This window comes from Propithecus coquereli, unplaced genomic scaffold (assembly GCF_000956105.1).
Source record: "Propithecus coquereli isolate 6110/MARCELLA unplaced genomic scaffold, Pcoq_1.0 Scaffold77, whole genome shotgun sequence".
In the NCBI taxonomy this organism is placed as follows: domain Eukaryota; kingdom Metazoa; phylum Chordata; class Mammalia; order Primates; family Indriidae; genus Propithecus; species Propithecus coquereli.
Window position 1 is genome coordinate 6,339,217 of NW_012153840.1, and position 22,877 is coordinate 6,362,093.

The 22,877-nt window shown below is 46.3% G+C and overlaps 1 protein-coding gene across 1 annotated transcript in view; it reads left to right on the forward strand.

Moving 5' to 3' along the window:
- Positions 1 to 9,933: 9,933 nt before the first annotated feature.
- Positions 9,934 to 22,877, forward strand: part of CTNNBIP1 (catenin, beta interacting protein 1) — a 51,818-nt gene continuing 38,874 nt past the window's right edge. Inside the window, exon 1 of the mRNA XM_012662570.1 lies at positions 9,934 to 10,182. The gene's annotated coding sequence lies outside the window, so the exon portion shown is untranslated. The remainder of the gene's footprint in view (positions 10,183 to 22,877) is intronic.

The window sequence follows — 22,877 nt, forward strand, 5'->3', positions numbered from 1 at the left end:
GCCCGGCCCTTAAAATCTTAATATATGCATTCTAAAAATGCTATACTCAGGGGGCTGAGGCAGGAGGATCGCTTGAGCCCAGGAGTTTGAGTCCAGCCTGGACAACATAGCAAGACCCTGTCTCTAAAAAAAATAAACTACTAAATAAAATGGAAGCAATGTGTTTGGTTTGCCTAAGGGAAGCCTGTGTGTTCGTAGTCTAGCCATTTGAAATAATGGGAAATGCAGATCTGCAGATCATAAAATTAACCAGGAGGACCTAATGTGGGAAAAAGAGTACAATTCTGTTTGTTACTCCTGTCTTTTCCTTCCCTGAAGGTGAGGTAAATTACTTTTTCTGTTATATTTCCCTCTACTGATAAAAGTCATGCTAAAGAGATCTTCTAATAGCCCAAGATGTCCTAATGAAAGAATGTTATTGGGCTGGTGGAAATTCGTGTGTTAATACTATAGCCTGTCTCAGCAGGGTGTCATTAGCAGCAGAAATGGAAGGTAAATTAAAACTAGTCCCTTTATCTTTTCCAGACACTGGAGCCCCTTTAGCATACTGCTCCTATGTGTTTCCTACTCTGAAAAGAAATTAAATGGAAATTGTCTGCTCAAAGTTGTTTTAAAAAATCGTAAGTGTCCCCTGTACGCTTGCTTGAGGACTCCCTCTCCCTGCATCCTCCTTTTTGCGAGCCTGTGTTCTCTTTCCTAAGAAAGATTTTCTGCTTGTTAGTGAAATAAGTGCCCCTTCTATTCTGTCTGTACTTAGACACCAATTAATTAAGATGAGCAGAAATGCTCCCATGCTGAGCACTGTGCTAGGGGCATGGAAGAAGCCGACACTACTTCATGATGCAAGCTACGTAAGCGCCTTTTATCTCCCAGGAGAGGCCCTCGATAGGTTTGGTCTACACTCTGGAGTCTGTAGCTATTTCAGGCTGCTCATTAAAGTCAATCTAAGACATTGCTAACTTTGGATTCTTCAAGTGATTTGCCTCCACTTGAATTCAGCTAAAAATAGTTCACTTTCACTCCCCAGGGCTGCCCCTAAGTTACATGAACCCCCCCCAAGCTCACACCCAGCAAAAATATTGATGTCCCCAGCAAGACGAGCTTCCTATTAAAGACTCAGGACTATTGTGAATACACGCCTAACTGAAAGATTGGAAGCAAAGGATGAACCCAAGTTAAAGCCAAGCGTAAGAATATGAGATAAGAAATAGGACCTTTAGAAAAGGCAGATTTTCTTCTTAAATAACAAATTACGTCTAAAAATTCAAGTACATAGCACTGTGCCAGACCCATCCATTGCTGAGTACCTACTATGCCTTTCTCTCCTTGCCATTCGTAGAATTGGTAGCCTTGGAGTAACTGACAGAAGAGTGAGCATTTCTGGGCAAGGTAGAGCTAGCCCTGACAGAAACTCATCTCATGTTTACATGGAAGTACAAAAGGGGAACAATTTGTTTCTGAGAACTCTTGTAACATCATTTATTGTTACAACAAGTGCTTTGGGCCACCTAGAAATCATATACATACTGCATCCATAGCCTGAATGAAAAACCTGGGCTCAGGGACCCTAAACTGTTCTTTAAACAATCAAATCTGATAATAAACCAATTTTATACCATATATGTTACAAGCTTTGGCAAAATTGAAGCAGGTTGTTTAGGGGCTAAATCCAAGTGGCTTAGGATAAAGAAAAAAATAGACTCTGGCATTTCTTGATTTCCATCAGAATGGAAAAATGCCTTGATCATAGCTGCTTTGATATATTGAAGATATGTATTCATACTTCCTCTGCTGGGGTGGAATATACTCCCTTGCCCCACTGTTTTGGACTTGGCCATGAAACAATTTAGCCATTGCCATTCAATGTGCTTCTACAGTTTGGCTTAGTGCTCTTGTTCTTCTGCCATTCATCGTTAAGAGGAATAGGCTCTGGCTAGCCTCTGGTCCAAAGAAGAGGAGGAGGAGATGTATAACAGACTTAATCCCAATCTGCAGCTAAACCCTGCTGATCCAAGCCCAACCCAGCAGAATTATAGCCAACCCACAACCCAAAGCCAGGCAATTTGCAGATCCCTGAGCAAAACTCATAGCCACTAAGTTTCGAAGTGGTTTGTTATATAGCATTATTGCAACAATAGCTAGCTAATATACTGCTCTTGTTCCATTTTAGTCCATTTTTTATACTATAGCTGTGTCATCTATTTAAATACAAATTTGATGATGTCACATTCTTGTTTAAACCCTTCAATATTTCTCACTACTCCTGGAATAAAGAGCAAATGTTTAGCATGACCTATAAAGTGCTGTCTGATCTGGGCCTGGCCTCCTTCCGCATCACTCTGCACTCCAGCCCCCCAGCCTTCTCACTCAGCTGTTTGATCTCACCATGCTCTCTTCCTCCTCAGGACCTTTTAATGGGCTGGTCCCACTGTCTGCTTTGCTCTTCTCCCCACTCTTTACTTAGTTAACTCCAACTTGTACTTCAAGTGTAAGCTTAAATGTTACTTTCCCAAGGAAGCTCTCTTGGACCCTAACACAAGGTTAGGTCCCAATTATGTGGTCTCACAGCCCCTTGGACATCAGCTTTTAGCACTTAACTACAGTTGCAATGAATTATTCAATCATATAACTCATTGATGTCTGTCTTACCCACTATAAGGCCAAGGACAATATGGTGTGATTTGGGGCTCTATCTCCTGCCTAGTACAGTGCCATGCACCTGGGAAGCACTCAGTAAATATTCCTTGAAGGAGCGATTGACTAAAGAGATTGGATATGCTTGAACAAAAGTCAGGTGAACATATGAATCCATGTGATTGAAATGTCCCATAAGAACTTAGTGCAAGGTAGTGTGTATATTGGAACAAAGTCAGAAAAAGACACCCACAAAGGAAACACGGTCTCTTCCTAGTCACAGGGCCAGGTTAGCTATAGTAATAATGACATTTCTAAATGTTACTGAATTAGAAATGAAAACTATGATAATAAGAGGAAATGTATTATACTAGCTGCAGGGAGGCTGGCAATGTGGAAAGGTTGGACTGTGACAGAAATACCAATGGGTTTCAAACAAGTTCCAGAATTTGAAAATGAAATAAAAACTATGCCTTTCTTTTAAAATAGTGTCACAGCTTATCTAATAGGAAGAAACTATTCTAGGTATCGTGATAGCTACAGAGAGAAAGTGAACCAGGAATGACACGAGGTTTGAGATTTGAAGTGAAAATCTCATGAAGGTTTCACTTTCTGTCTTTGATATGTGATCACAGAAGGGAGCCTGTGGAAGCAATTCTGCGGTCCTCTTTCCTCAGCAATGTGCACCAATATAACCTGAGTTGTCTTTTTTTAGGGGAAAAAAGTGGTAGAGAATTTTTAAAAATTCTTTTGCTATTAAATATTTTTGTCTATTTCCCTTGGCTCCATAGCTTGTGCTAATTAAAGTGATTTCGACAGAGGATCCGAGAGTGCAGCTTCCTTTTCTGTTTTTTTCTGCCTGTATTGGCTCTCATGTTCTTTGCTTAAATAATTAATAATCATTACTATCTGTTCTGCAGCATGTGGGAGAAGAGTGAGTAATCTTGGATCCCAGGACATTTACACCATGCCTGTCCCCTTTGCATAAGCTTTCATGTGAGGCTCTTCATTAGCTGGCACCGCGGTGTAGATTTGCCGCCCTCAGCCTTTAGTGTTGATTAACCATAAAAAAGAGCCCCCTCTGATCCACCAGCTAGGGGCAAATACTGCTGATGGGAAGTAATTTCCCACAAGAACAGTAATAAAGAAAGTGAGGTGAGGGGTGTGGAGAAAACAAAACTGCAAAGTTAATTTAGATTGAGCAATCTCTGCTGGACCGAATGCAAAATCTAAGTGTCTGTCTCATTACGGCAAAGTTAGACCTCAGTCTTACAAATAGCAATGGATTTCAGAAAAACCCTAGATAAATGTATGAATGTGAAACAGGAGAGTTACAGTCTCAGAGTGGTTTAAAAATTGCTACTGTCTTACAGTGGTGAAGGTTAGGAGCAAAGTTCAGATATTTAATAATATCAGGCTCTACTATTTGTTTATAACAAACTACCAGGCGATCTGTACTCAATAGGGTGAGGAAGGAATTGCTTGTCAGGAATAGTCTTTTCAATCTCACCTGAATGCACCGATACCCTTGCAACATCTACAGGTATGAAATGCAATGATATGTGCTTGTGGGGAGAGGGGAATACAGCTATTTTTATCACTTATTCCCAGAGATTAAAGCCTGTTTGCTTTTAGGGATGTTCGTTTTTTTTTGTCTTTAATTGGACAATAACCAGCAGGAAAAAATGTGATAAAAAGACTGCTATGCTTAAAAACTAATAACCTGAGTATTTGGATCCAAATTAAGGTTTAAGTTGCTTTGTCCTTACTAGGTGATTACAATGTTTCAGGCTGCACAGACAAAATACAAGACATGTTGGTTCATCAAACCACTCAGCCAAAGCACTGAATAATTATTTCTTTATACTGTTCCCAAGCACATAAAAGCAGGATTCTGTGATGTCGGGAGGATCTACCCATCAGATGCTGCAGAGACCAACACTCTGGGGGCAGGCTGGCAGAGAGCCAGATGTTCACAGCTGCACATACCCCACTCATGACACAAAATATGGATATTCGCTGATCTACAAAATGCTTTCATCATTATGTTTAATAATTCCTTATTATCTCCAAAGTAAAATTAGATGACAAGTATTTGCCAAGGCACAACACAGGAAGATAGCATGTGACTGTGGTCCTCTTTGTCTGCTGCACATTTGGCCTCCTTATCACTGTCTGTCCTCAGAGAAGTTATAGCTGTACCAAATGGAAACAGGAGACAAACATAGGGACGAAAGCAAAAGATTCTTTTTCTTCACTTTCTATAAATTATTGATTTTAAATTATTGATACACCCATTCTCACCTTGCATCTGCTCAACTCAAAAGCAGGAAGGACTTCGTATGAAGTGAAATTTGAGGACCACTATTGCCATAAGGCCCGAACTGCTTTAAAATAGCTTTCTTTCTCTGCAGCCTGCTATGTCTCCACTGTTGCTTCCTACTTGGCCTGAAAATTTTATTGTTATAGTTATTTGATATAAAAAACGTAGTTTTTTTTGCTCTAGAAAGCAACTATTAAAGATACATATATGTTGTGGGACCACATGGAGGCCCTCCCCAAAGCTGAAAGAAAAAAATATAGAAACATAAATTTAATGAGAGAAGAGTAAGGAGGAAAGGGTTGGTAGTCATGGAGTTGGGGGCAGGAGTTGGGGAGTAGGAGTGGCTGGCCAAAGGAAGGGAAAGTCCTGGGTGGAATATGTACACATTCATTTATTTATGCAGTAGTATTTGTGGAGCCAGGTACTATGCTAGGTGCGAGTGGGCCACAGTGACACAGTCCTTACACTCCTGGAGTTTATGGCCATGCTGTGGGATTGGAGCTAGCATAGATTGAGAAAAGTCTCCTTGAAGAAGACCTTCCGTCTCTCCCTCCAAATCTTGGTGCTTCAGTCCAGTCACATTGCCTCATTCCATGTGGTGGGTGGACAATGATGCTAATGTTCTCGAGGTCACACTCTTGCAGTTCTTCATCCAATGGGAAAAAGCTTCCCTTCATTTCCAATTCAGGAAATTTCAGGGAAAGACTCAGAATGGCTCAGCTTAGGTCACATCCTACCTCTTAGCCAATAGTCAAGAGACTGCAGCACTTACTTGCATTGGTCCAGTTTGGGTCACATGTCCCCCTGGTTTTTCTTTTGTGGAGGGGCAGTATGGTAGAATACTGTAATTGGTAGCCTCACCAGCATCTGGGGTTGGGAGGAGGTGGGAAGGAGCAGTTCCCCAAGTGGCAGAGATGGTACTGGGCTGTCAGAACTAATAGATGTTCCCTACCTCCTCAGCCTTCCATGTCTCATTCTAGGACTGTACAGAGGGGTGGAGCTGGAGTTAATCCTGAAGTAATACTGCTATCTAGAAATGCAGAATTTTCCAACTCTGAGCAGATGGGAAGGACTGGCTGTATTGATGAACGTACTGTAATTTTGAACTATAAAAATATATGAAAAACTTGGAAAAAACACTCATTATTTCACACTGACACATTATCATCTTATGCATTCCTTTCCCACCTTTATCCTTAAACATACATCTTTTTTTCTTTTTTGAGACAGGGTCTTGCTTGGTTGCTCTGGATAAGAATACAGTGGCATCATCATAGCTCACTGCCACCTCAAACTCCTGGGCTCAAGCAATCCTCCCACTTTGGCCTCCCAAAGCACTGGGATTATTGAATCTCAGCTGGCCAATGCAAGATGGGAGGATCAAATGAGACCAGGAGTTTGAGACCAGCCTGGGCAACATAGTGAGACCCTATCTCTACAAAAAAATTTAAAAATTAGCCGGTTGTGGTGGCTTGGGTCTGTAGTCCCAGCTTCTTGGGAGTCTGAGCCAGGAGGATCACTTGAGCCCAGGAGTTCAAGGTTGCAGTGAGCTGTGATAGGGCCACTGCACTCCAGTCTGGGCCACAGAGCAAGACCCTGTCTCAAAAAAAAAAAAAGAAAATCATTTATACATAGTGTCTTGAATACCAAGCAACATGTTGAATTTCAATTGATTTGTTTAAACATCAATATTTACATAAAAATAATTTGCATGGCTCTCCGGCAGCGCAACCCCCGCGTTCGCCGGTGCGTTTCCCCGGGTGGGGGCGGGGAAGGCAGAAACGCGCGTGCGCGGGGAGAGACCGCCTGGGGGGCCCGTCTGGGGGGGACCGCGGCCCCCAGAGGTCGCCCTCCCGCCACCCCGAGGTTGGCGGGGCAGACACGCACGCACGGATGGCCCCGTGCGGCCCCTGCACAGCTACTGAGCGACAGTATTTAGACACATACGATGAGGCCTCCGTTTGAATCTTGCCCAGATGCTGCAAACGCCAGGCTGGAGATGAAATGAAAAAGCAAAACGGGTATTCTCAAGAAAATAATTCAGTTCAAACCAGAATGAAACACTACCAAAACTTTCTTCTAGACTACGGGCCATTCCCTCTGTTACAACATGGTGAACTTGGAACCCTTGCATGCTGCTGGCAGGAATGTAAGACAGTGCAGCTGCTTTGGAAACCAGTCTGACAGTTCTTCCATAGGTTAAACAGCAACTCTACGCCTAGGTGTATACCTAAAAGGAATGAAAACGTAACGTCCTCACAAAAACTTGTACGTGAATGTTCATAGCAGCACTATTTGTAATAGCCCAAAACAGGAAAAAACCTCACGGTACATCAACTCATGAATGGATGAAGAAAACGTACATCCATACAGTAGACACAGTGGGACGTACTGCAGTATGACAGAGAGCATGGTTCAGGCCTGAAAAGCAGTGAAGCACTGACACACTACAGCGCCGTGAGAGAAGCCAGACGCAGAGGCCACAGGCTCTGTGGCTCCATTTATATGAAACGTTGAGAACAGGCGACTCCAGGGAGATAGAAAGTAGATGAGTGGTTGCCAGGGGCGGGGGTGGGGATGAGGGTGACTGCTAAAGGGTTGGGCTGTCAACGGAAAAGAAGCCAAACTCTTTATAATAATTTAAAGACGGTTATTCTGAGCCAAATTTGAGGACTGTGGCCACGCCCAAGAAGCCTTGAGCAAGTGGTGTCAGTAGGGTTACAGTTTGGTTTTATACATTTCAGGGAGACAGGAATTACACCTAAAGTCATAAATCAATACGTGGAAGGGGTACATTGGTTTGGCCTAAAAAGGCGGGACATCTCAAGGTGGGGGCTTACAGGTTATAGGTGGGTTTAAAGACTCTTTGACTTGTAATTGGTTAAAGAAATGAAGCTTTGTCTATAGGCTTGGAATGTTTTAAGATAAGGAGTTGTTAATCCGAGATAAGATGCCTGCCATACATTTGTGTGTAAACTGAGGACTTGCAGGTTTGTCTCAGATGGCCTTAGGCCAGTCCATGGGTTACAAAGGATGTCTCCAAGAAGGGAGGGAGGGCAGGATGAGGCATGTCTGACCTCCCTTCTCATAGTAACTCAGTTTTAGGGTATCCCCTTGGCCAAGAGGGGGTCCATTCAGTCAGCTGGTTGGGGGGAGGTCCTTAGGATTTTATTTTAGTTCACAGGGTTGCTTGTTGGGATGATGAAAATGTTCTAAACTTGATTGCATACACTCCTAACTACACTGGAAACCACTGAATCATACACTTTAAATGGGTGAAGTATATGGCATGTGAATTCTATATCCATAAAGTTATTTTTATTTATTTATTTTTTTTTGAGACAGAGTCTCACTGCGTTGCCCCAGCTAGAGTGCCGTGGCATCAGCCTAGCTCACAGCAACCTCAAACTCCTGGGCTCAAGCGATCCTCCTGCCTCAGCCTCCCGAGTAGCTGGGACTACAGGCATGCGCCACCATGCCCGGCTAATTTTTTCTATATATATTTTTAGCTGTCCAATTAATTTCTTTTGTATTTTTAGTAGAGACGGGGTCTCGCTCTTGCTCAGGCTGGTTTCGAACTCCTGAGCTCAAACAATCCGCCCGCCTCGGCCTCCCAGAGAGCTAGGATTACAGGCGTGAGCCACCGAGCCCGGCCATAAAGCTATTTTTAGAAAATGAAAAAAAAAAAATAATTTGCATGTATAAGTTTTTTGCATTGGTGTGCTCACTCTGGGAAACTTGAAGTACCAGATGGATGGTACACTGTATTGGCAAATATTTGTTGAGCTCTTGCTATGAGTATGGTAGTCTTCCGGACACTGACGGGGATACAGACATAAATAAGACATACTTCTGGCCTTTAAGAGGTCATAATCTAATGACTTGATAACATTAAAATATTCCTCAAATGTAATTAACGTATAGTTGTTCAATCAAAAGAGTAAAGAGAAATACAGACATTACGGCATACAAACACAGTAAAAAGAAAAAGTATCCTTGAATACTTGCATAGTGGAGAAGAAATGTAGAGGGGAGTGGAAGAGCATGGGACAGAACAGGGGTAAAAAGAGTGGTTGTGGGGAAAGCGAGGCAGGAGGCCTTCTGAATTGGGGTTAGAGTCACACTATGTAACTGGTAAATCAAATTGTTGAAAATGAGATCACACTTAAAGATGTGTCCCTTAAAAGGAAGGTGGGTGTTAAATTCACATTTTGCCTAAACTGGGCTGCTCTCCCTCCAGACAGAGCCAGACTTTCTGTGGAAACATTTTAATCATGGACGACCCCCCCACCACCGAAAAATGCACTCACTACCAGTACATGGGATATTCGGAGTTCAAGGGACCCACGGAAGCCCATCTCCGGGCTCCGCTGATCCCAGGTTAGGCCCCAAATTCAAAGGCAGCAACGTTTCCAGCCCAACGACGCCAAAAGACCACGCCTCCAAATGTTCTGCAACCTCGTCCATTCCAGATTTTTCCGGGGTTCTAGGCAAACTGGCCTCGCCAAGGATTTCGCCCCGGCGGCTGCTCTCGTTTTTAAACACAGACCGGTGTGCGGGAGAGGCCATTATTTTTACGGGGTCAGTGTGCTCCAGGAGCAGCAGGGACAGGCAGAGCGGCTTTACCGCAGCGCCCGCTCCATCCTGACCCGGCTCCTCCCTCGGCCGCCTCCTCCTCCCTGGAGCCTCCGCCCTCCTCCCTGGAGCCTCCGCCCTCCTCCCCTCTGCTCGCCCCGCGGACCCGGCCGATACCCGCGACCCGGTTCCACCCACCCGCCTCGCGACCCCGCCCCCAGGCCTCTGGCCGCGCTCCTCCGCCCGAAGAGCCAGTGAGCGTCCGCGCGCGCGGCAAGGCCCCGCCCCACCGCCTGAGTTGACCAATGCGCGTCCCAGGCCCCGCCCCGCCCCGCCCGCAGGCCCCGCCCCGGTGCCCGGCCCTCCGAGGCCGCCTCCCTCGGGGCGTTGCCGTCGCTGCGCCTCCGCCGCCCGCGCCGAGCCAGATGCCGCCCCCTCCGCCGGGCCCTCCCCCGGCTGCCTGGCGCCTCCCTCCCGCCCCACCGCGGTGACTCACCGAGCGGGAGGCGGAGGCTGAGGCGGCCGCTCCCGCTGCTGCTGCTGCTGCCGCCGCCGCGGCTGCTCGGGCTGAGCGCGCCCCGGAACAGGCCACCGCACGCTGCGCCCCGGACCCGCAGCCCCCGCCGGCCCGGCCGGGTCGGGCGGCCCAGGTAAGCGCCGAGGCCGGCCTGCGCCCGCGGCGCCCGGCCCACGCCGCGCCGGGGGTCGGGGGAGCCACCGGCCCTTTGTCTCCCGGGGAGGGGCCGCGGAGGACGCCCCCGACCCCGCTCGGACCCACCGGCCCGGCCCCGGCGGCGAGGCGCCCTGGTCTGGGCCTGGCCTGCTCGCCCCGCCCGGCCGCCGCCGCCTCCCGCCTCAGGCCATCCTCCTGCCTTGCTCACCTTCGCCCGGGGGTCGCCTCCACAGGTGTCCGAGCCACCCACCCTGTTGCTCACCGCGTCCGGGTGGTTGTCATCGCCCGTCTGCCCTCCTGTTCCCTGTAGCCCCCTGTCTCTTTTCTCACCTGCGCCCCACTCCCGGCATTCTGACTCTCCATATTTCTCCAAACTAAATTCTGCCAAGGTCTGGCTACTGGGCCGCCCTTCCTTCTCTCTAGTTTGATTGAACTGCCCTCTCCCTGGTTAGTGTTCCTGGAAGGTATACGTTGGAGGCACATATCTCACCTGTATGGCAGGTGTGTATACATCAACCTGCAGAATTAACTACTCGGAACCCAAAACTGCACTTCTCACCTCCTTTTCATCACCCCACCGCGACCACCATCCTTTTTGTTGAACCTGGTAACCAAGGCACTTAGGTCTAGACACCCAACCTCTGTTAGGCCTTACATCCCTCCCTCTGTCTTGTGTGCTCAACTTGTCTGAGCAGTGCCTGTTGTCTAGTTAGCCCCTGGGAAGGCCAAAGGGGCAGGGTTGGCAGCAAATCAAGAGTTTTATGTATAATGAGACGTGTGGCTTGCAGCACCTCCTATCTGAGGATCTAAGTGTGCTATAGCTGTTCATTATTTTGTCCCCTGTCGCTCAGAAAACTTAGGAAAACATGCCTGGCCAGCGGCTGGGTAAATTGAGGCACGGGGTGTGTTGGTAAGGGACCTGGAGGCAAGTCAGATTTGGTCTCGAGGTTCTGTTCCCAAGTTCCTTGGCTCTTAGCTCCTGCTACAACCACTGGGCTCTAGTTCCTGGCTTTAAGCCCTAAGTGATAACTGATCTCTTGTGCCATTAAAGTGTCCAGAGATATCAGCAGACTCCTCGGATCTAAAGCAGAACTTTGAATCATAAATAAAAGCGCCAGCTGTTAAATGCCAGTGTGTCATTCATGGTTTCCTGGTAGAGTTAGTGGTCCTCCCTTGTAAATGCAAGTCACTTCTGTGGGATGGAGGTTCATTCATTCAATAGTGAGTACTTACTATGTACCAGGCACCATTCCAAGTACTGGGGCTTCAGTGGTGAAGACAAACAGTCCCTGCTCTCCTGGAGATGACATTTTAAAGAGCATGGAAGACAGACAGTAAGTGAGTAAACAAATAAGTGGACAAAATAATTTCGGTAGTGGTAAATGCTGTGAAGGTGGGTTTAGGCCAGGACATGCAAGACTCTGTAGGTCAAAAAAAAAAAGATTCTGGAGCCCGGTGCGGTGGCTTGCATCTGTAATCCCGGCTACTCAGGAGGTTGAGATGGGAGGATCCCTTGAACCCAGAAGTTTGAGGATGCAGTGAGCTATGGTCACACCACTGCACTCCAGCCCAGGTGATAGAGTGAGACCCCATCTCTAAAAAGACAAAAGAGTTTGTAGGTTGTAATAAAGAGTTTGGATTTTATTCCAAGAACAGTTAGAAGCCATTGGAACATTTCGAAGTTTGTCTCCTTTTTTGATGTAGGCATCTATTGCTATAAGCTTCCGTCTTAGTACTGCTTTTGCTGGATCCCATAGGTTTTGGGCCATGGGAGGGTTTTAAGCAGAGCGATGATAAGATCTGATTTGTTTTAAAAGATTGTTCTGGCTGCTGTATAGAGACTGGATTGAACAGTGCAAAGGTGGAGGAGTTAGGAGACAGACTGTTGCAGCTGCCTGGCAAGAGATAATGCTGGTTTGAGGGACCGAGGCAGTAGCGGTAGAAGTGAAGAGGTGGAATCAGTCTGTTCCCCTGGGAGAGGCTGAAAGCTGTAAAGCAAAACTCTGGGGCGTGCTGACTGAGAGTTAGATGTCCGGTAGAGAATTTCTACACCTGACCATGCTGAGGTTTAGTTCAGCAACCTCATTCAGTGAGCCAGGTACTGGGTTAGCATCTAGGGATATGACATGCATAAGGTAAGATGCCTGTCCTTGAGCTTATGGCTTAGTGGATTTTATGATTTAACTCACAACAGTCCCTGGGTTATAACAACGTGCTTACAGAACAGGTCCCCTCCTCCTTGATTGCAATGGGTTTGTGGGTTTAAAAACCAGTTAGAGGTAGAGGAGGGCAGAATACACTGGGCTTCTTTCCCACATTTGGGGCATTATTTAAATAGGAGCATTATTGTCCCGCCTCTGTCGTAGGATGTTGCACAAAGAAATTGGGACTGTTCTCATGGTAGGTGGGAGAACAACTCAGTGAACTTGAGCTGTTAACCAGAATAAAACTTGGTCTCCGTGCTGCTCCAAATCTGTGCTGTCAGAACATGTCAGAATGAGAGGACCTGGGGGGTTACATAAGCCAGCCCCCTCTTTTATGGTTAGGCGCCTGTGGCCCTTCAAGCTGGGTAACTCCTCTGAAGACTCATAGCAGTTTATACATTTTCTTGTGGTGCCTGTCACTTTCTACCTCTGTTTCAGCTCCAAGTGCAAGCATGTGACTCTAAGCTTTCTGAGGCCAGGATCTCTATTGGAGTCATCTTTGCATACCTCACAGTGTCTAGATTGGTGCCCTGCACAAAGAATAAACTCGTCGAATATTGATTGACTTACTTGGTATCTCATAGCACCTAAAACTAGAAGCCGGGACTTCTGACCCTGTCCCTGTCTTTTCATCAGACCATGCTTCCTTGCAGAATCTTCATCTGGGGTGCGATACAGTGGTAAGCCCAGCAGTCTCTTGGTCACTGCGCTCACAGGACAGGGCAGCCCTTACTTGATGGATCTGCTCTCTCTCCAGCCCTGCCTGCAGGGAACAGCTGCTGAGGGTGCTGACCGAGTAGTTATTCGACACTCAGCAAATATGAAGCGTAGCTCTTAATCAGAGCATGGACTTTGTACCAAGACTGGGTTTGGATCTCTTGGTTCTGCCATCATGAGCTATGTGATCTTCAGCAGGTACCTTAACCTCTTCATGTCTCAGTTTCCCCATTTGTATAGTAATAATACCTTCCTCATGGAGTTGTTGGGAGGATTAAATTAATTAGTTCCTATTAGATGCTCAGAACAACACCTCACACTTAGTATGTGCTTAATTGAAGTATTAACTATTAATATTATTTTACCTTTATTTATCTACTTCTTATCTCCTGCCAGAATTTAAGGTTTTTGAGGCAGATGTTTTGTCTTTTTTGTCTGTTGTTACAGTCTAGTGCTTAAACTCTGTAGGTACTCAGAAAATATTCGTTGAATTGAATGACTTATTGAGCATCTACGTGCTAGGTTCTGTTGTAGGTGCTAGGGATGTAGCCAAGAACAAGATCACCAAGGCGCATGGTCTAATGAAGTTTATCTTCTAGTGGGAGAGACAGATAGTAAACAAATAAACAAATGAACAGAAGAATGTAGGATGGTGAAAAGACACAGGAGAATGAAATGGGGCAATGAGATGGAGAGTGGCTGGGATGAGGGTTAGGGTCATAACTTGAGCTGGCTCTGAGGAGGTGACTTTTGAAAGGACACCTGGATAATGATCCAGAGGGACAGCTTCATGGGCAGAGAGGACAGAAAAAGACATAAGCCCAGAGGGGCTGGGGAGCAAGGAGGCAGCATGGGTCTGGGGCCATGGTTAGGAGTGTGGATTTTACTCTTAAATTCTGAACAGTGGGAAGTCGCTGCACGGGAACTTTTCCTTAGGGTCTCAGAGAATATTTGAATCCATACTAAGAGAAAGAACAGGATGATAGGAAGAGCAGTTGGAATGGGCTGTCCTAGTGCTGGAAGGCTCTTGGAGGCCAGCAAGCTAATAGTGTTGAGTTTCTTCGCGTCAGGTCCCTCATTTCTCTGGCCTGGGTACCCAGCAGAAATGGGAACCATCAGCTAGGGTGACAAGGTCCTGGGATATGTGCCTGTGTGTCCTGCAGAGTCCATTGAGCTTTCTTTTCTCTCTGAGTCCCTAAGTCATCAGCAGACATTTCCCGAGTTGAATGAATGAGTATTGTCAGCGCTTAGCATCTTGTCCTCTGCAGCGGGATGTCCATGTTCTGTGCTCTCTGCGTGAGTTAAAGCTTCTTATCTTGGCAGTGACTCTTAAGTAACCTTGGAGTTTTGCTGCTGTTCTTCATATGTGCATCAAGGGTGCGCACACACATGCACATCAGAATCTCTTTGTTGGGGGTGTACCAAGGCTGATTGACAGCTTTCCCCCCTTCACCCCCACTTCTCTTCCAGTTTCCTGCCGACTGTCACCAGACCACACTGTCACCTCTGAACACCTCCTGTTTGGCCGCTTGATCAGGAACATGGTGGAACCTAGAAAGCATTGGCTCTTTGTTCTGGGCTGACTGGAATTAGGCAGCTCAGCAGAGCACGCAGAGAAATGGCGTTTCAAACCCAGGGGCTCAGCTCACCAGGAATGCAGAATCGGTCTCTTTAGACTGGGTGCATTTGGCCAGCTCTTCAGATCCTCACTCAGACATCCCATCATCAGTTTTTGTCCAAGGTGCCACTTGCTCTGCTAACCTCGAAAGGCCAACATGGGAATCAAATAGGACTTTTGTGTTGTACGTCACTTTCAGGGTCCTGGGGCATTTCACTGGCAGAACCCGAAATGCCTTTTAGTCATGTGTCACCTCTAGCCTCATAAAAACTAAACACAGAGTGGGTGCAATCTTTTTTTCATTTAACTGGTTTTCTTAGAGTAGTATGTGCTCATTTAGAAAATGAGAAAGTGAATGGTAGTGGCAGTTTATATACACTGTCTCATTTAATCCTCACTGTAGTTTCTGAGATACATACTTATTACCATTTTACATATTTGGAAGCTTTGGCCTAGAAAGGTTAAGTAATGTGTTTGAGGTCCAGCTTGTCCAGGGACAAGAGCTGTAATTCAGACCCAGGCAGTAGGGCTCAAGAGAAGCTCTGAGCACCATGTTATATATTGTTTCTCAGCTGAAACTATAGAGAAGGAAAAAAGCTGCACTTCAGCCCAGCGTGGGTGACATTCCTTAGGGTAGTCAGAGTTAGCGCCCTGGCTGCTCCAAAGGGTTTGAATCCTAGGCCCTTTCCCTGTCTTGTCTGACCTTGGGCGAGCTAATTAACCTCCCTTTGCCTTACTTTCCCTGCCTGTAAATGGGGATAATGATACTTGTGCCTTCACAGTTCCCAGGAGCATTGTGATGTTTGAGCCAAAGTGCTTTTGAACTTCTCTTATGAAAGGGAACTGAGCACCCACTGCTGTTATACTCAGTTATTAGAGACCTGTTATGCATTGGTCCTCCACGAAGCCTCGTTAAATAGGAGAAGGCGGCAGTCCCCAGAGGGAAGGGTGTCCCTCCGTGGTGGGCTTAGCTGGATCAAAACATTCTTTCCCCCTCCCCTGAAGTTTCTTAAGGACTGAGGGCCACGGATGTGTCTCCAGTGTTCAAGGTTGTGCTGTAGTGTGTCAGCTTCTGTAAGCAGCTGTGCATCGTCACACGATTGAGGACACCGATGGCAGGGCCAAGAGGAGGTTAAAGGGCTTGGTTTCTAATCCTGGCTCTGATGTCCTTTATAGTATAAGCCTGGAACACAGAGGTACCAAGAAGGGGGACTTATCTTCCATTCCTCCTTCCTTCCTTCCCTCCTTTCGAATGATACGTTGATTCATTTAATAAATATTCATCGAGGCTTCACTACCGTGTGGGCATGATCGCAGGTACTGGGAGTACTGTGGTTAGCAGGGTGAAAATAGTTCTTCCCCATATGAAGCTCACAGTCTAGGGCCAGGAGGCATATTATATAGCTGGGGCCATGTGGATGAAGAAAGAATGATTTGGTGAGAGTGTTTTGAATGCTCAGGAGGAGAGTCAGTGTATAATTTCTGGATGTACATGTTGGCCCCAGTGGTTACCTGCGTGAAGGAGAGGGCTGTGTTGGCTTCCCAGAAGAGCAAGGGACGAAGTGATAGATTAGAGCCCTTCTGTGTCACACATGAGGAAAGCTGCACATGCTGGGGGCATCTTGGCAGTTGTGGTTGCAGGAACTCCGTTCTCACTCAGAGCCTTAACCCTGTGACTGCTCCTTGAGTTCGAATCAGTGAGGAATGATTACACTAAGGGTCTCTTTCCAAAGTTTTTGCTTGGGGGACTGGATTTTGAAGTTATGCCACCAACCCAGTGCCTTACTTATGTAACAGCCGCCAGACCTTGTCTCTCCGGAATTCTCTTCCTGCCCGACACGGCTCTCCCTGCCAACTTTGAAAGCAGGCATATGGTGGCAGGCGGGCTCTCGGTGTGCCCACAGGTTCCTGAAGGAACCGATGCGTGTGGACAGCTATGTCCTCAGGCCCTCACCTTGGGTCAATATATGCAGATGGGTGGGGGCAGGGTATTTTCCTTCCCTGGTCTGCCCAGCCGCAGGCCTCCAGGTCTCTTCAAAGACCAAGGTCAGGGAGGGCCAGCAGTTCATGCAAAAGCACACAGTGTTCTTCCTCTCTCCCTCCAGCCAGGGCTGGGGTGGAGAGGGCAAAGGGCTGGCAGAGGCAGCAACCCACATTCAGAGTGAGCGGAAGGTGCCGGGACAGCATGGCATGTCCCTGGGCGATGTTATTAATATTTTCACCAGCCCCTGATATGTCATGCAGCATAGCACTCCCGGAGCTGATCAGCTGCCCCCTCAGTCTGGGGGTGGGGCAGCACCGCCCAGCGTCTGATTAGAAGGGCACAGCCTGCACAGCAAGACCAGGTCACTCGGTGCACTTGGACATCTTCAAGTGTGGTGGAGCCCGCAGTGAAGCTGTTTCAGCTGGGAGAATGTGACCCACTTCCATATCCCCTCCCGTGAGGAGGGCTGGGTAGGAGGCTTTGAGAACAGCTCCAATTAAGGTTTTTTCAGGCCTGAGTATCGCCCAAGTATCCAACCCACATGTTTCCTGCTGCGGGAATCCCATGGTCCGTGTCCCTGAACTGAATAACAACCCCAGGGAGATGAAGTTACCGCCTTGTCGTTCTAAAATCCTGGATTCTGTCAGCAGGGCTTCCTGCGGAGATCAGGGTCCCTTGTGGATCAAACACCTCTCACAATGTGGGCCCCACCCTGTTCTTCCTGCTAAACCAGCAGGCAAACCATGGACGAGAATCCAAGGGGAGGCTTCAGCCTCCACCTCCCTGCCCAGACCGAGGCCTCAGACACCCACCCTCACCCTCACCCTTACCCTTGCCAAATAGTCTTCTCCTGCAGGAATATGAAATAAGATGTGTTTTGGACCTTCTAGGTTTCTTCTATTCTCTCCAGGTAGAGAACGTTGTAATGATTTTCCATTGTAATTTTATATTTCTCTTTTGTGTGTGCGTGGTGGGGACTAATTTAAATACATGAAGCTGCGACTACTGCTAGGACTTTAAGCAGATGAAGTGGTGGTTCTGAGCCCCTTTATTTACAAAGGAGGGAGAAAAAGGTGGTAACTGCCAAGGTCAACTCTGGCTAGCTTGTGTGGACACTGTTCCTGACCGTGTGCTCCACAATTGGCTTCTGGACTGAGGCAGGGGGTCCCCTCCCTAACCCCTGCAGCCTCGAGGGGCACATGGCCTTCCTCTGGCCAATCACTGGAGTTGTAGGAAGATGGGGTGCTAGTAACTTTTTAGGAGGGCATGGTGGGGCTTACAGGAAGCAAGCTGGCCATAGCGGTGTCTCTCTAGGCCTACGGTCCCCAACCTCCGGTCCAGGAGGTGAGTAGTAGGTGCGTGAGTGAGCGAGCGAAGCTTCATCTGTATTTACAGCCACTCCCCATTTCTCCCCACTCCCCATGGAAAAATTGTCTCCCATGAAACCAGTCCCTGGTGCCAGAAAGGTTGGGGACCTCTGCTCTAGGCCACCAGTTCTGCTTTCCTGCATGGAGCAGCCTTCTGGAGCTTGTGTGGGGTGCAGTGGAATGCTCTCAGCCAAAACAGTGCAGACACCACGGTCCTTCCTTCCTCCTGGGGTGGTTGCTGCCACTGCCACCGAGAAGGTCGGTCACATGTGCCCATCTGCCTTGCATTTGCGGTAGGTGTTGCCTGCCCACTCTCCCTTCCTGGTCTCTGAAGAGGAAGGTCTCTTAGGCTCCTGCGTGGTGATGGTGGAGACTGAAGTCCTCAACATTGACTGGACTGGCAGGACCACCCAGACGAAGAGTGTTCTTTTATTCTGATCTTAACCCAGTCCACTTCCTTTCAAAAACACCATTTTTTTTTTTAATTCTTAGAAATGGGGGTCTCACTCTCTCAACAGGCTGGAGGACTGCAGTGGCACAATCATAGCTCACTGCAGCCTTAAGCTCCTGGGCTCAAAAGATCCTCCCATCTCAGCCTCCCGAGTAGCTAGGACTTCAGGCACACGCCACCATGCCTGGCTAATTTTTAACATTTTTTGTAGAGACAGACTCGTGCTATGTTGTCCAGGCTGGTCTCAAACTCCTGGTCTCAAGAGACCCTCCCACTTGGCCTCCCAAAATGCTGGGCTTACAGGCGTGAGCTACTGTACCCGGCCATTTTTTTTGGTAGCTAATAGACATAGTATAAAATTCAAAAGGCTATATGGTAAAAACTAAGTCTTCGTCCCTTCCTGGATTCACAGCCACTCTGTTCCCCTTCCCCAAAGTGACTGCTTTTAACCAAGTCTTTTATGTCTTAACCAGAGACACTGTACACTTATATAAGCACATTGTACACACACCTGACTGCACACATACATTGATAAGATATGTATTTTTAACGGTGTAGTGTACGGTGTTTTGCACTGTACTTTTTTCACTTAACTGAGTTCACTTAACTCATTACATACCATCCATCATTGTCATCATTGTTGTCATTTGGCTAATACCTCTTTTTAGTTTTAGAATCTTGCTTTGTCACTCTGTGGTAGAGTACAGTGGCATCATCATAGCTCACAGCAACCTCAAACTCCTGGGCTCACGCGATCCTCCTGCCTCAGCCTCCCCGTAGCTGGGACTACAGGCATGTGCCATGACGCCTGGCTAATTTTTGCTATTTTTAATAGAGATGAGGTCTCACTCTTGCTCAAGCTGGTCTCAAACTCCTGAGCTCAAGCAGTCTTCCTGCCTTGGCCTCTCAGAGTGCTAGGGTTACAGGCGTGAGCCATCGCACCTGGCCTACCTAATATCTCTTGAACACTTACCGTGGGTTGGGTGTTGCTATAAGTGCTTTCTTACTTATGTTAATTCATTTACTCCCACCACAATCCTATGAATTAAATACTTTTCTTGTCCACAGTTTGAAGATGAGTAAATTGGGGCACAGAAAGGTTAAGTAACTTGTCTAAGGTCATTTAGGACCACCTCAGTCATTTCAGTGGTTCCATGGCATTCTATTGGTTGGCTATATTTTAATTAAAAAAAATTTTTTTAAGCAATCCCTGAATGGTGAACATTTAAGTTTTATGTCTTTTATTACTATTATAGGGCAAAGGGTACAAATGTTTAAAATTTTAGTATTGCCAAATTGCCCTCCATGGAGATAGTAACATTTTATATACCCACTAACTAACATTATATAAAAATACCTGGCTGGTCACAGTGACTCATACCTGTAATCCTAGCACTCTAGGAGGTCGAGGCAGGAGGATTGCTTGAGCTCAGGAGTTTGAGACCAGCCTGAGCAAAAGCAAGACCCCATCTCTACTAAAAATAGAAAAAATTAGCTGGGCATGGTGGCATGGGCCTGTAGTCCCAGCTACTCAGGAGGCTGAGGCAGGAGGATCACCTGAGCCCAGGAGTTTGAGGTTGCAATGAGCTATGATGACACCATTGCACTCTAGCTAGGGTGACAGAGCAAGACTCTGTGTTTAAAAAAAAAAGAGAGAATGCCTATTTTCTCCATATTTTGGCTGTTGCCAATCTGATAGGTGAGAGGTGGTATATCATTAGTTTTAATTTGCATTTCCTTATGAAAAAGTACAACATCATTTTCATATCTTTAAGAGCCATTTATTAGCTGAATACAGTGGCTCACACCTGTAGTTCCAGCTACTGGGGAGGCTGAGGTGGGAGGATTGCTTGAGGCCAGAAGTTTGAGACCAGCCTGGGTGATACAGCAAGACTCCTGTCTCAGAAACACAAACAAACAAAAGGAGCCATTTATGAACAATCTATTACAGTTGGCCCTCCATATCCTTGGGTCCTGCATCCTTGGGATTCAGCTGATCGTGGAAATATTTTGAAGAAACAAAGCATAACAATACAACAATCAAAAATAATACAAGTTTAAAGAACCAATATAGCATAGCAACTATTTACCTTGTATTAGATATTATAGGTAACTTAGAGATGATTTAAAGTATGTGCGAGAATGTGCCTAGGTTATATGCAAATGCTATACCATTTTATGGGGATTTGGGTATCCATGGAGTTTGGTGTCTGAGGGGAGTCCTGGAACCAGTCCTCCGTGAATACGGAGGGATAACTGTGTGTCCTTTGCCCACTTCTTTCTTGGGTTGGCAGTCTTTTTCTTATTGATCTAGAGGTGCTCTTTATATATTAAGGAAGTTTGTCCTATGGCTGTGATAGGTGCTACACATATTTCCCCTAATTTGTTATTGTTCTTTTGATTATATTGTTTTTTCCATGCAGAGTTTTGGTTTTTTTTTTTTTTTTTGAGACAGAGTCTCACTCTTTTGCCCGGGCTAGACTGAGTGCTGTGGCATCACCCTAGCTCACAGCAACCTCAAATTCCTGGGCTCAAGCGATCCGCCTGCCTCAGCCTCCCAGGTAGCTGGGACTATAGGCATGCGCCAACCATGCCTGGCTAATTTTTTCTGTTTTTAGTTGTTTGGCCAGTTTCTTTCTATTTTTAGTAGAGACGGGGTCTCGCTCTTGCTCAGGCTGGTCTCGAACTCCTGAGCTCAAATGATCCACCCGCCTCAGCCTCCCAGAGTGCTAGGATTACAGGCGTGAGCCACCGTGCTGGGCCTAAAACTTTGATCAATAACTAAGGTCGCATTTCCAGTGGAATATTGATAACCTCAGCTATGGTAATTTCTTGCCAAAATGCTTACCCTTGATTTAATTGTAAGGAACAATTGGACAAATCCAGATTATGGGACACCCTAAAGACAATGGTCCTACACTCTAAAAAATGTTAATGTTGTGATAAACAAAGACAAGCTGGTGAACCACTTTAGTCTAAGGAGGTTAAAGAGCATGGGAACTAAATGAAATTGAGATCCTTGATCCAATCTTGGATTAAAAATCAGTAAAGCCCAAACTGAGGGGGGAGGGATATTGGGGAAATTTGGATATGGGCTGTTCATCAGAGATACTAGGAAGTCAACGTTAAATTCCTTGGGGCGATGATGGTATTATGGTTATATAGAAGAATGGCCTTAGGAGGTCTGTGATGAGTCACTTAGCAAAGTGTTATGATACCTGCAACTTACTTTCGAATGGTTCAGGAAAAGAAGTGTACACACCCCCCCATATACCCACAACACAGAGAGGCATAAGACATATATAGTAAAATGTCAGCTGTAGGACTCTAGGGGCAAGGTATTTGGATATTCATTATATTATTCTTTTTTTTTTTATTTCAGCATATTATGGGGGTACAGATGTTTAGGTTATGTATGTTGCCCTTGCGCCCTCTCCCTGCCTAAGTCCGAGTTTCAAATATGTCCATTCTTCAGGTGGTGCGCATTGCACTTTTTGTGTATGCATATACCCATCCCCTCCTCCCTCCTCCCCCCGCCAACATCCAAAAAATGTTATTCTTATATGTGCACTTATGTGTTGATCAGTTAATTACCAATTTGATGGTGAGTACATGTGGTGCTTGTTTTTCCATTCTTGGGATACTTCACTTAGTAGAATGTGTTCCAGCTCTATCCAGGAGAATACAAGAGGTGCTGTATCACCATTGTTTCTTAAAGCTGAATAGTACTCCATGGTATACATATACCACATTTTATTAATCCATGTTATATTGTTCTTTTAGCTCTTCTATGGCTTTGGAATTTTTCTTTCTTTCTTTTTTTATTTTATTTACTGAAACCAGGTCATTTGTCCTCCAGAGTCTGAATTTTGCTGATTACATCCCCGTGGTGGAGTTCGATAAATTCCTCTGTTCTCTGCACTTCCTGTAATCTGGGTGTTAGGACTAGAGGTTCAATCTGACTGGATTTGGTGTTTTGGCAAGAACACTTCCTAGGTGGCGTTGCATACTTCTATAGGAAAGCACATAAGGTTTACTTTTTGTGACGTTAGCCGCAATTCTCATTGTCACAGTCTGGAGGATTTTCTTTCTTCATTTTTGACCACCCCCAACCCGGCCATCAAGCTACATACCTCCTCAGACCTCTGGCTTTGGAATTTTTCAAAATAAAAAGGTGAGCAGGAAAAAACCCTCAGCTTCCTTCCATCTGGAGTTTATTTCGGTTTCAGGTCCCTTGCCTTAGCCTGGCTCTGCTGGGTTATTGTCCCCGCTTTCTGGTCTCTTCCCCCTTTTGCAGGTGTACTATCATCCATTTCCCTTTCTCTTAGGGA